Below are 12,679 nucleotides of genomic sequence, written 5' to 3' on the forward strand. Positions count from 1 at the left end.
AACAAAACTCCATGATGGATAACTTAAAATGAATTAAAATAGAGTCCTAAAAATATTTTATTAACCAAAACAAAGACAGAAAAGGAGGAAATAAAAAAAAACATGACAAGTAAAAAACAAACTTAAATCTAACCATATCAATAATTATATTAAATATAAATAACTGAACAATTCAGTGAAAAGGAAGAGATTGTAAAGATGAACAAAAAGCAAGATTTGACTATATATTATCTGCACAAGATGCATTTTAAAGACCCAAATAAGTTTTGAGTAAATGGAGGGAGAAAAGATAGATCAAGAAAATCTAAGAAAAGTTAGTGTTGATATCATCATGCAAGGTAAACTTCAAGTCAAGGAGAATTCAGAGTTGAAGAGTAACATTTCTTAATAATAAATTGTCATCATAAAACATCATAAAACAAAAAAATGATTTGAACATTATTATCAACCACCTTGATCTGACATTTATAGAATATCTCACCCAGCATCTGCAGAATACATACTGCTTTCAAATGTGGATGGAAGAGTCACTTTATTAGTCAAAATTCTCCAAAGAAAAAGAACCAGTAGGATAGATCATACATACATACATACATACATACATACATAGACAGACAGATAGATATTTAGCATAAGGTATTGGTTCATGTGATTAACAGAGGCTGAAAAGTCCCACAGTCTGCTGTCTGCATGCTGGAGACCTGGAAAGCTGGTGGTGTTCCTCAAAGCCCTGAAAGCCAGAGAGCTGATGGTGTAGATTTGAAGGCCTGAGAATCAGGAGTTTCCAGGGCAGGAGAAGATTGATATAACAGCTCAAGTGGTCGGGCAGACAGTATAGTCAACCTTCCTCTACGTTTTTGTTCTATTCAAGCCCTCAGCGGATTGGATGATACCAACCCAGACTGTGGGCGGGGAAGGGGGTTATGTGTGTGTGGGGGGGGGTGGGCGGGAAATCTGCTTTACTCAGTTCACCCATTCAAATGCTAATTTCTTTCAGAAACACCCTTACAGATAGATCCACACAACATAATTCTAAATAACTTATGAGTCAAAGAAAAATCACAGGGAATTTAGAAAATACTTTAACCTGAATTATAATAAAAACAAAAAATTGTCAAAAGTTGTGGGATACAGCTAAGGTGGTATTTAGAGAAAAATTTAAATATTTATATTTACATTGGAGAAAAAGTTTTATAAAGCTGTAGAAAAGGAGCAAATTAAATCCAAATTAAGTAGCAAAAAGGAAATACCTAAGAGCTGAAACCAACAAAATAGAAAACAGACAAATGGAGAAAATTATTCATTTTCAAAAGTTGGTTTTTTGAAAGATTAATAAAATTTCTAATCCCCTAGCAAGGCCATTCAAGTAAAAAAGCACAAAAATTACCAATATTAGGAATGAAAAGGCAAACTCACCACAGCTCATAGAGATATTAATAGGATAATAAGAGAATACTATGCATAATATTATGCCAATAAATTCAACAGCTTAGATGAACTGGACAAATTTTTTGAAAAAAAAACAACATATAAAAACTGATACAAGAAGAAACTGACACAATAGAAAATCTGAATAGCCTTATCTCTGTTAAAGAAACAAAACAGGCAAAACCCTGTGGTGGTAGAAACCAGATTAGTGGTTGTCTGTGGAGGATGGAAGAGGCTTGAGGGAACTCTCTGGAACAATGGAAAAGTTCTTATAAACTTTCTGTGCTGGTTACAAGGATGTATCATTGGCACACTCATAAAATGATGCCCTTACGATGTATACATCTCACTGTGTGTACACTGTATCTCAAAAATAAATAAGTGGCATCCCCAAAACCATGACATAAACATATAAAACTTGAAACATTCGGAAGTTTTAAATTTTAAACATAACTGAAGCAAAAATTTCCATGAGATGTGTTAGAATAATGCTAAAATTATCCTATAACCTTATTTGGAAAATGTTTCTTTCTTTTCCTTCTAAATGAAACTTCTGAAGTCAAACCCTAGCATATTTCTTTCTGTGACGATGATAATAACTTTGCTGATTTAACCTTCCAGATTCAGCTTGTGACCCTTCTTCAATGTAATCTTTCTGGAACCACAAAGAAGACATAAGCTCTCCTTCTCTGCTCCCTGGCCTCCAATGTACATCTGCCTCACAGCATTATAAGAGGAAGAAAAACTTATCATACGGGAAGGAGGTCTTTCTAAATCACTTTCCCAAAGGTTAGATAGTATCCAAACTTTATGAAAAATGTTATTTATTCTTGAAACATCAGTCTAAAAATAGTCTTTCTAGTAATGCATAAATATATATGATCATACTTGGTTATATCAGATAACAATGCAGTTTGTAAACCTCTGTAGCTGTGTTGTGATTGCAGGGCTCTTGTTTGATTGTAGGTTAGGTGGGGTGTACTAAAAAAATACGAACTCTCGGGTAAAAGACGTGTGGTATACGATTACACACAATAAATAAGGTTTAGCAAGAGATCTTGTAAAGCTTAGCAGTTCTCTAAATTAGTATCAGTAGGTTGGAAGGAAATTAACTTAGCAGTTAGAGATATACGGTCAAGAAAAGCAAGAAAGAAGCCTCTCAGTTTGTGGAAAACTGAGCAAGGCTTTGCTTGTCTCCAGAAAAGGTATCAGGAGATGAGAGAGAAAGGATTAAAAACCTGAAGGGCCAAGGGTTGCAAGGCCTACTGCAAGGTTTGGGGCCAGGAATGCTGTGGCCCGAGGCAGAGGAGAAGGGAGGCTTTGGCAAGAACTGTCCTTTTACTCACAGATATCTACATACTAAAACAAGTCCACATGACAATGTTTTATTAAATGGCTGCTAGTATTCTCAGTTAATATAATTAAGAAACGTAATTCCCTGTCAGGCTTTCTCTATGATATATTAGAGAAGAAGTCAAGATCTAGAGCCAAACTGCCTGGGTCCAAATCCCAGCTCTTCTGCTCATCCCTGAGCACATTACTAACCCTCTCTGTGCCTCAGCCTTAACATCTCTAAACGAGGAATGATAACACCTGATATTTGTTATTTTGAGGATGAAATGAGTTAATGCATGCAAAATGGATACAGCAGTGTCTGACAAACAGTATGTGCTCTAGGACTATTTTGTGTTACTGTGAAATGAATAAGCCCCTCTCTTCCCCTGAGGAAGTGAGTACACAGAACGGTTAGAGGAAGGAAATAGGAGTCAGGACAAACACACATTCCTTAGACACATCTGAAAGGCTCACAACCTCAATCAGACATTCTGGGGCTTAACACCCATATTCTTAATTGTATGATTAATTAAAATGCTTAATTGATCATAATTATGAGTAATTTTCATGAATTGCATGAATAATTTTCTCCAAGTATATGTTCGAAGTTTTTAAACCTCAGGGTTCTAAGTAAAATAAATTTAAAAAAAAACTAAAGTTGAAGGCAATAGTCATAAAAACAAAACTAGACCTAGACCCCCAAATCAGGTAGAAATCCTATTCTGTCTTGATTTGCTACGTGATCTTTGGAAGCAGGAAAATCCCTTCCTTCTATAAACACTATAGGAGCTGGGAAGACAACTGACCTGGGGTATAAGGGATGAGTCGAAGTGCCCAGGTCTTCATTCACTTATGCAAAAGACATGTCTTAAGCACCTACTACATGGTAAGCACTGTGCTGCGTGGTGGAGATACAGCGGCAAGTAAGATAAATTCGTTTATTACAGCCTGAGGGGTAGATGAACTAACAATTACCACACAGCATGATAATGACCATGGGAAGCAGGAGAGCCCATCCTATTTGGGGAAGCAGTGGGGAGGGGTTCCTTCCCAGAGGCAGGGAAGTCTAAAGCGATTCCAGTAGGAATAAAGTGATAGGGGTGGAGAGAAAAGAATTGCAAATAGAGCTGGAGGCTGAAGAAAGCATTCAATCTGATGCGCTGAAAGGCGTGTCTAAAGGACAGTACAGAGTTTTGAGGCCGAAGAGATAATGCCACAAAGGTAGGCAGGGTCCAAGGCCTTATGTTTGCGTTAAGGAGTTTAGATCTGTCTTGAGAGAAATGAGAGGGTATGGCGGGTTTCTAGCAGGAGTCAGACATGGTGATATCCACATTATACAAGGATCGCTGTGGCTATCGTGGGAAAAATGGGTTGACGGGGACCAAGACTAGGGGAAAGTTAATTGATCATCATCCCAATGAGAGATGATCCAACCCATGACGAGGATACTAGCAGAGTGACTATCAAGGACCAGCAGACGTGGTAATAGATTGGATATGGGGGATGGTAGCAACAAAGGGTGAAGCCAGACTCGGATCTCTGCATGGGGCAGCTGCACAGAGGAGGGTGGCCGGTCCGCGAGAGAGGGGACACTGGTGTGGAGTTGGGCATGGTGAGTTCCATCTCTGATGAGTTTTTAAAAGGTTTCAAAAAGTTATTAAAAATGGTTAAAAGGACCTGAAGACATCCAAGTGGAAGAAATGGACACGTGGGCCAAAGGTACAGACTGGGAAACATCAGCATCAGAAAGGTACCTGGAGCCCTGGGCAGCCCCAGGAGGCCCGGGCAGAGGGCCTCGTGGGGCTGGAGGGACGGGGCTGTGCAGTGGGGGGAAGGCTGGAGGCTGTGCTGCCGGGATAACAGAGGTTGTGTTTCGCAGGAGGCTACGTCTGGGGATAAAACCTCAGTGAGGCCATCTTCTTAGCTGGTTAATGATGAGCTTAATAAAGCCAGCTCCTGGGAGTGATCTATCAATTCTAAGAAAGCCAATTAATTGTATTCTTTTCTAGAGTTCAGTTTAGCATTTCAAATAATTTGTAAATGAATTTGCATCCTATTTGTAAGTAAATGCTTCCGGTGATAAAGACTTCCAAATGAGAGAATATGGCTACACTAAGAGGGTAATCAACATTATTAGGAAATCAGCAGCAGCTGCTCTGAGGCGAGGTGAAGGAGTATAGTATCCCGTGTGACTCGGGAGCCCCATACCCAATCTAAGTCTGAGAGGCGTTATATTTGTGTCACATGGGAAGGAACATTTTCTTTATGCAAGGAAAGTTTCATATGGGACTGTGGGATTATGTTCTAGATATCTACTTAATAAATTATAATACTAGAACATTTTATGTGAAAAATAAAATGTTTCTACCCTCACTGAAACAAAAACGTGGCAATCTTTAATGCATATTACTTTTTTCCACACGGCCCAGCCTTAAAATTTCATAGACTTTTCATATTTGAAATGCACAGTGCCATCTAATGGCCACAAACCATAAATCGAAAGACAGGAAGAAAAAGGATCAGAATTAAAATAATACTAATAAACACAAGTAATATCAAACAAATTTCAAGTTCCAAAATTGTTTAGTCAATAGACCTTACATACAACAATTGTATCTTTTTCCTAATCAGTGTCATGGGAATTACAAATGATCATATTGCATAGATAACTAGAGATGATATTTTAAATTTAAACAATTCATGACACATCTATAACCATAAATTATATTTACATTTTTTTAAATCACAAAATCATTAGAAACAATGTGTTCAAGAAATAATATGTCCAAGTACGATGATTCTATTTTTTTTAAAAAAGGTAAAATCAGGAGTACCCCTAACGAACTTTATCTTGATTTTCATAAGGCATGACCAGTCATTCTGGAAAATGATGATTCCAAGCACTCTCCCAGAAGCCCCTCAAGACTGGGGAGATTATGGGCCACTGAAGGAATCTTGGACTCTAAAGAAAGGGAAGCTGGTGTGGTGCCTGGGTGGCTCAGTTGTTAAGCATCTGCCTTTGGCTCAGGTCATGATCCCAGGGTCCTGGGATCAAGCCCCATGTTGGGCTCTCTGCTCAGTGGGAAGTCTGCTTCTCCCTCTCCCACTCCCTCTGCTTGTGCTCCTGCTCTCGCTATCTCTCTCTGTCAAGTAAATAAATAAAATCCTAAAAAAAAAGAAGAAAAGAAAGAGAAGCTGGCATCCATTGGTTCTGTTTTGGAAAGCTGTAGCTCATGGCATGACCCTGCTACAGCCCCACTCTGGGTCAAAGGAATTTTCCATTGCTCACACGCCGCCCAACTCGGGGGGCAGAAGGAGGAGAAGGGAGGGGAGGAACATGGTTGTGTACTGTCTTAGTTAATCGCCCCCGAGGAGCAGCCAGGCTTGCTACTCCAAGAACAATGCCTCAAAGACTGAGCCTTGGGTGTGGGGCTCCCAAGCCACATGAGTCACCTTCCCTTCCAGCTCAGTGGCCTCTTCAAGGCTAGATCTCTTTGATCTCAGCCCTTCTGAGGTGGTGTGAACCCTATGCTATAGGAATTGATAACTCCCATAAGAATCGCTGTAAAAATATCCTGTTCTACTGGGTGTTACACGCAACTGATGAATTATTGAATTCTACATCTGAAACTAATGATGTTAGTTTCAGCCTAGAAAAGCTGTTTCACCCTTCCCTCATCAAGTAGGACATTAACATGACAAAAATTCCACTAAAACATCATGATGTGGAAAAGTGATACTTTAAATCTTTTTTTTTAAGATTTTTTTAAAAATTTTTATTTATTTGACAGAGAGAGAGAGCGAGCAGGAACACAAGCAGGGGGAGTGGGAGAGGGAGAAGCAGGCTTCCCACGGAGCAGGGAGCCCGATGTGGGGCTTGATCCCAGCACCCTGGGATCATGACCTGAGCCGAAGGCAGACGCTTAACGACTGAGCCAGGTGTCCCTAAAAGTGATACTTTACCATTTAGTCTTTCCCTAAGTTCTTTGGGGAACGAAGATCACACATTGCTTTATGCAATACTGCAAATATTTCTTGAATTAACTTCCAGCCTTATCAGAATGCAAGGGGGATTAACTTCCAGGCTTATCAGAATGCAAGGGGGATTCTAGTAATGCAAAAGCCACACGCAAAAAAAAGCAGTTTAAACAAAAGGGTTAAAAACATAAGTTATTTATCAAGGGCTTATTCCTTTATATGGAGATCATTAGAAATGATTATTTCTGCAAATTGGCAGCAACATCAGTACTAAGTCATTTCCTTGCTTTCTTCTTGGACTCGGATAAGATCCTAAAATGTGCTGGAAAGGGAGAAGAGGTAAGAGGTGTGATAAGCAATGACTTGTGAGTAAGGTTGAGAACCATGGGCTAGATGCTATGGAGACCAACATATCATTACTAGGCTGCACCATGCTCTGGGAACTGGATTAGGCATCTTGCGTACATTACGTCATTTAAGCCTCACAACCATCCTTTAAGATAAATGTTAATATTCCATTTTGAAGCACAGGAAAAAAAAATCTTTTGCAGTTTAAGTTAGTTACTGAGGTCCCACAGCCAATAAGAGGCAGAGAAGTTAAGTGTATTCTCAGCTAATTATGTGGCTTCTGTCCTCTGGCTGGTCCAAGGACTGGCAACAGCAGTATCATCTGGTAATTTTTCCAAGGGAGATGTTTTTAAAAATCTCTTTCAATAATTCTGTTCAGCAGAGAAGTCTGAGAACCTCTTTATTGGACCTGGAAAGAGGTCTTTAGAGATATGCCATAGGGCTCTCTTGGATCTTTCTTCTACTTCTTTTGCATTTTTTAAAAATACAATATTTCTGTTGTTTTCTCTGTTTATAAAAGCATCCATTCTACATTATTTTTCAGAAGATACATACAAGCATTAAAAAGAAAATGAAAAATGCCTAGGAGCCTGGCCACTCAAGGTAAACACTGACTTTCTCGGTACATCTCTTTCCAGACCCTTTTCTATCTTTATACACATCCACACATATTTTGACAGTAGAATCAGAAATGCATAATATTACATGATTTGTTTTCATTTTTCAATGTATCATACACATCTTTTCAGACAATAAGTAGATCTATAACAACACATTGAATGCTCATCTTATGCTCCATCAAACAAATCTACCACCTAGTTAACATCAACATTTAGCCAAATCTAGTCAACATTTTGATTAGTGACTTAAATGAAGGGGTATGTTAATCAAATATTTGGATGACATAAGCTGGGAGAGCTGGCTAATATACTAGATTTAAAGAATTACTGTAAATTATCTGGAGGGAAGATGGTGGAAGAGTAGGGAACCCTCATTTCATCTGGTCCCTTAAATTCAGATAGATATCTATCAAACCATCTGAACTCCTGTGAATTCTGAAATCTAAGGAAAAATTGCTGCAATTCTAGAAATAGAAACGTGACCACTTTTTGCATGGTAGGAGGTGCAGAGAAGTGAATCTGAGGGGATATTTCGGAAGATAAACCATGCGGGGAGGGAACCTCTATAAGTCAGCTACCAGAAAGTGATATAGCAGCAGAGTGCAAAATTGGAACTTTTAGACATCTCTCCAATGGGAGATGTCCCTGCCTGAAAGGTGCTCAGGTGGCAAAGTGGGACAGAATCCTAGGTGGGACAGTGTGGTCTCAGGATCCCCAGGGTCACAGAAAGAACGGAGGTGCCTGAGTGCAGCAGAGTTCCCAAGCATTGGAACAGGGAAGTGGGCTACAATCACTGAGCCCGGGAGTGGGCTCTCAGCTGGGTGTTGCCATAAACCACAAACTGGGACATGATCAGGTGACTGCTCTCCAAGTAGGGGCCCAACAGGTAGCAGAACTGCAGTGGCCCTCCTCCCTTCTGTGGGAAGATTGGCATGGGTGCAAACCTCGGGAGTCTACAGTTTTGCACACACAAATGTGATTGACTGCTTTTCCTTGAGGGTGAAATGAAGAGTGGGGGCCATGATCCTTCAGCTCTAGGGCTAGAGATTGGGGCATGCCATTTTCATTTTTTTTCATCCTCTAAAGTGGCATGGAAAGCCTTCAGGGAACAAAAGCCACATAGAGCAACCGAGCAGCTTACATTGAGCCAGGCCCCTGGCAAGGAGCAGTGCAACTCCGTCCAGGCAAAGACACCTGAGAATCAGTGCAACAGGCCCCTCCCCCAGAAGACCAACAGGAACATCAAGCGAACACTGTTTGTGGATCACACAGAACTGAAAAACTCCTGCACTGGGGGAAAATAGTATATAGAATTCGAGTTGTTTTTTTTTTCTCATGGCTAGTCTTTCAGTTTTAAATTTTCTTTTTTCTTTATTTTCCTTTCCAACTAATTTCTTGTTTTATCTATTCTTTGTTTTTAAGTCTTTTTTCAATTTTCATTTTTGCATTTTTATTTTATATATATGTTCATTTTTGGCTTCCTTTCACCATATTCAATTTTATTTTTGTATATATATAAGTTTTTCTTTCTTTATAATTTTGGGATTTAGTGTCTTCTAACAAACAGACCAAAATACACCTAGGACCAAGTGTATCACCCTGTTTTGTCCACCTGTGAGATTATATTCTCTCTTTTTTCCCTTTTTCTTTTCGTTTTTGGTTTCATATCTCTTTGGATTTATCTAGTGTGTATTTCGCTGGGGTTGTGGTTGATATTTTTTATTTTGTTCTCATTCATCTATTTTTCTCTGGACAAAATGACTAGAAGGAGAAATTCACAACAAAAGAAAGAACCAGAGGTAATACTCTCTGCCATAAATTTAATTGATATGGATATAAGTAAAATGTCTGACCTAGAATTCAGAAAAACTATTATAAAGATACTAGCTGGTCTTGAAAAAATCATAAAAGACACTAGAGAATCCCTTAGTGCAGAAATAAAAGAACTAAAGTCTAATCAGGCCAAAATTAAAAACGCTTTAACTGAAATGCAGCCTAAATGGACACTCTAATGGCTAGGGTAAATGAGGCAGAAGAGAGAGTCAGTGACATAGAAGACAAAATAATGGAAAAGAGAAAAACAACTAATGGAACATGAGGGAAGGCTTTGAGAAATCAGCAAATTCAATAAAGTGAAACAATATTGGAATTATTGGGGTTCCAGAGGAAGAAGAAAAAGAGAAGGACAGAAGGTGTATTTGAGCAAATCATAGCTGAGAACTTCCCTAATCTAGAGAAGGAAACAGGCATTCAAGTCAAGAAGGCACAGAGAACCCCCCTCAAAATCAATAAAAATAGATCATCACCCCAAAATATTAATGAAGCCTGCAAATCTCAGATATAAAGAGAAAATCCTGAAAGCAGCTTGAGACAAGAGGTCCTTAACATACAAGGGTAGAAACATTAGGCTGGCAGCAGACCTATCCAGAGACCTGGCAGGCCAGAAAGGGCTGGCTTGATATATTCAGGATACTAAATGAGAAAAACATGCAGCCAAGAATACTTTACACAACAAGGCTGTCATTCAGAATGGAAGGAGAGATAAAGAGCGTCCGACAAACAGAAACTAAAAGAATTTGTGATCACTAAACCAGTCCTGCAAGAAATACTAAAAGGGATCCTGTAAGCGAAGAGAGAGCCCAAAAGTAACATAGAACAGAAAGGAACAGAGACAATATACAGAAACAGTGACTTTACAGGTAATAATACAATGGCACTAAATTCATATCTTTCAATAGTTACTCTGAATGTAAATGGGCTAAATGCTCTAGTCAAAAGACAAAAGGTATCAGATTGGATAAAAAAGGAAGACCCATCCATACGCTGTCTATAAGAGACTCATTTTAGACCCAAAGACTCCTCCAGATTGAAAATGAGGGGGTAGAGAAACATTTATCATGCTAATGGACATCAAAAGAAAGCTGGGGTAGTTATCCTTACATCAGCCAAATTAGACTTTAAACCAAAGACTGTAGTAAGGGACGTAGAGGTTCACTATATCATATTTAAAGGGTCTATCCAACAAGAAGATCTAACAATTATAAATATTTATGCTCCTAACTTGGGAACAACCAATTATATAAACCAATTAATAGCAAAATTAAAGAAACACATTGATAATAATAAAATAATAGTAGGGGACTTTAACGCCCCACTCACAGCAATAGACAGATCATCTAAGCAGAAGATCAACAAGGAAATAGGGCTTGGAATGACACACTGGACCAGATGGACTTAACAGATATATACAGAGCATTCCATCCTAAAGCAACAGAACACACATTCTTCTCGAGTGCACATGGAACATTCTCCAGAATAGATTACATACTGAGTCACAAATCAAGTCTCAACTGCTACCAAAAGACTGGGATTATTCTCTGCATATTTTCAACCTCAATGCTTTGAAACTTGAACTCAATCACAAGAGGAAATTTGGAAGGAACTCAAATACTTGGAGGTTAAAGAGCATCCTACTAAAAACTGAAAGGGTTGGGGCACCTGGGTGGCTCAGTCATTAAGTGTCTGCCTTCGGCTCAGGTCATGATCCCAGGGTCCTGGGATCGAGCCCTGCATTGGGCTCCCTGCTCAGCGGGAAGCCTGCTTCTCCCTCTCCCACTCCCCCTGCTTGTTCCCTCTCTCACTGTGTCTCTCTCTGTCAAATAAATAAATGAATAAAAATCTTAAAAAAAAAAAAAAGAATGAAAGGGTCAACCAGAAAATTAAAGAAGAATTTTAAAAATTCATGGAAACAAATGAAAATGAAAATACGACTGTTCAAAACCTTTGGGATCGGGGCACCTGGGTGGCTCAGTCGTTAAGCGTCTGCCTTCGACTCAGGTCATGATCCCAGAGTCCTGGGATCGAGCCCCACATCGGGCTCCCTGCTCTGCGGGAGGCCTGCTTCTCCCTCTCCCACTCGCCTCGCTTGTGTTCCCTCTCTCTCTCTGTCTCTCTCTCTGTCAAATAAATAAATAAATAAATAAATAAATAAATAAATAAATACCTTTGGGATGCAGCAAAGGCAGTCCTAAAAGGGAAATACATAGCAATACAAGACTTTCTCAAGAAACTAGAAAAGTCTCAAATACACAGGCTAATCTTAAACCTAAAGGAGCTGGAGAAAGAACTGCAAATAAAGCCTAAACCAAGAAGGAGACAAGAAATAATAAAAATTAGAGTAGAAATCAATGAAATAGAAACCAAAAGATCAACAAAACTAGACGCTGGTTCTTTGAAAGAATTAATAATATCGATAAACCCCTAGTAGACTTATCAAAAAGAGCACTGGGTGTTATACACAACTAATGAAACATTGAACATTACATCAAAAACTAATGATGTATTATATGTTGGCTAATTGAACATAATAAAAAAATAATAATAAAAAAGGAAAGGAGAAAGGACCTAAATTAATAAAATCATGAATGAAAGAGGAGAGATCACGACCAACACCACGGAAATACAATTTTAAGAACATATTATGAGCAACTATATGCCAACAAATTAGGCAAGCTGGAAGAAAGGGATGCATTCCTAGAAACTTATAAACTACCAAAACTGAAACAGGAAGAAATAGAAAACCTGAATAGACCCATAACCAGCAAGGAAATTGAAGCAGTCATCAAAAATCTCCCAACACACGAGAGTCCAGGGCCAGATGGCTTCCCAGGAGAATTCTACCAAACATTTAAAGAAGAACTAATGCCTATTCTTATGAAGCTGTTTCAAAAAATAGAAATGGAAGGAAAACTTCCAAAGTCATTCTATGAGGCCAGCATTACCTTGATCCCAAAACCAGACAAAGACCCCACCAAGAAGGAGAATTACAGACCAATATCCCTGATGAACATGGATGCAAAAATTCTCACCAAAATACTAGCCAATAGGAATCAACAATACATTCAAAGGATTATTGACCATGACCAAATGGGATTTATTCCTGGGCTGCAAGGCTGGTTCAACATCTGCAA

This window comes from Leptonychotes weddellii, chromosome 9, assembly GCF_054177405.1.
Source record: "Leptonychotes weddellii isolate Sample4059 chromosome 9, ASM5417740v2, whole genome shotgun sequence".
NCBI lineage: Eukaryota > Metazoa > Chordata > Mammalia > Carnivora > Phocidae > Leptonychotes > Leptonychotes weddellii.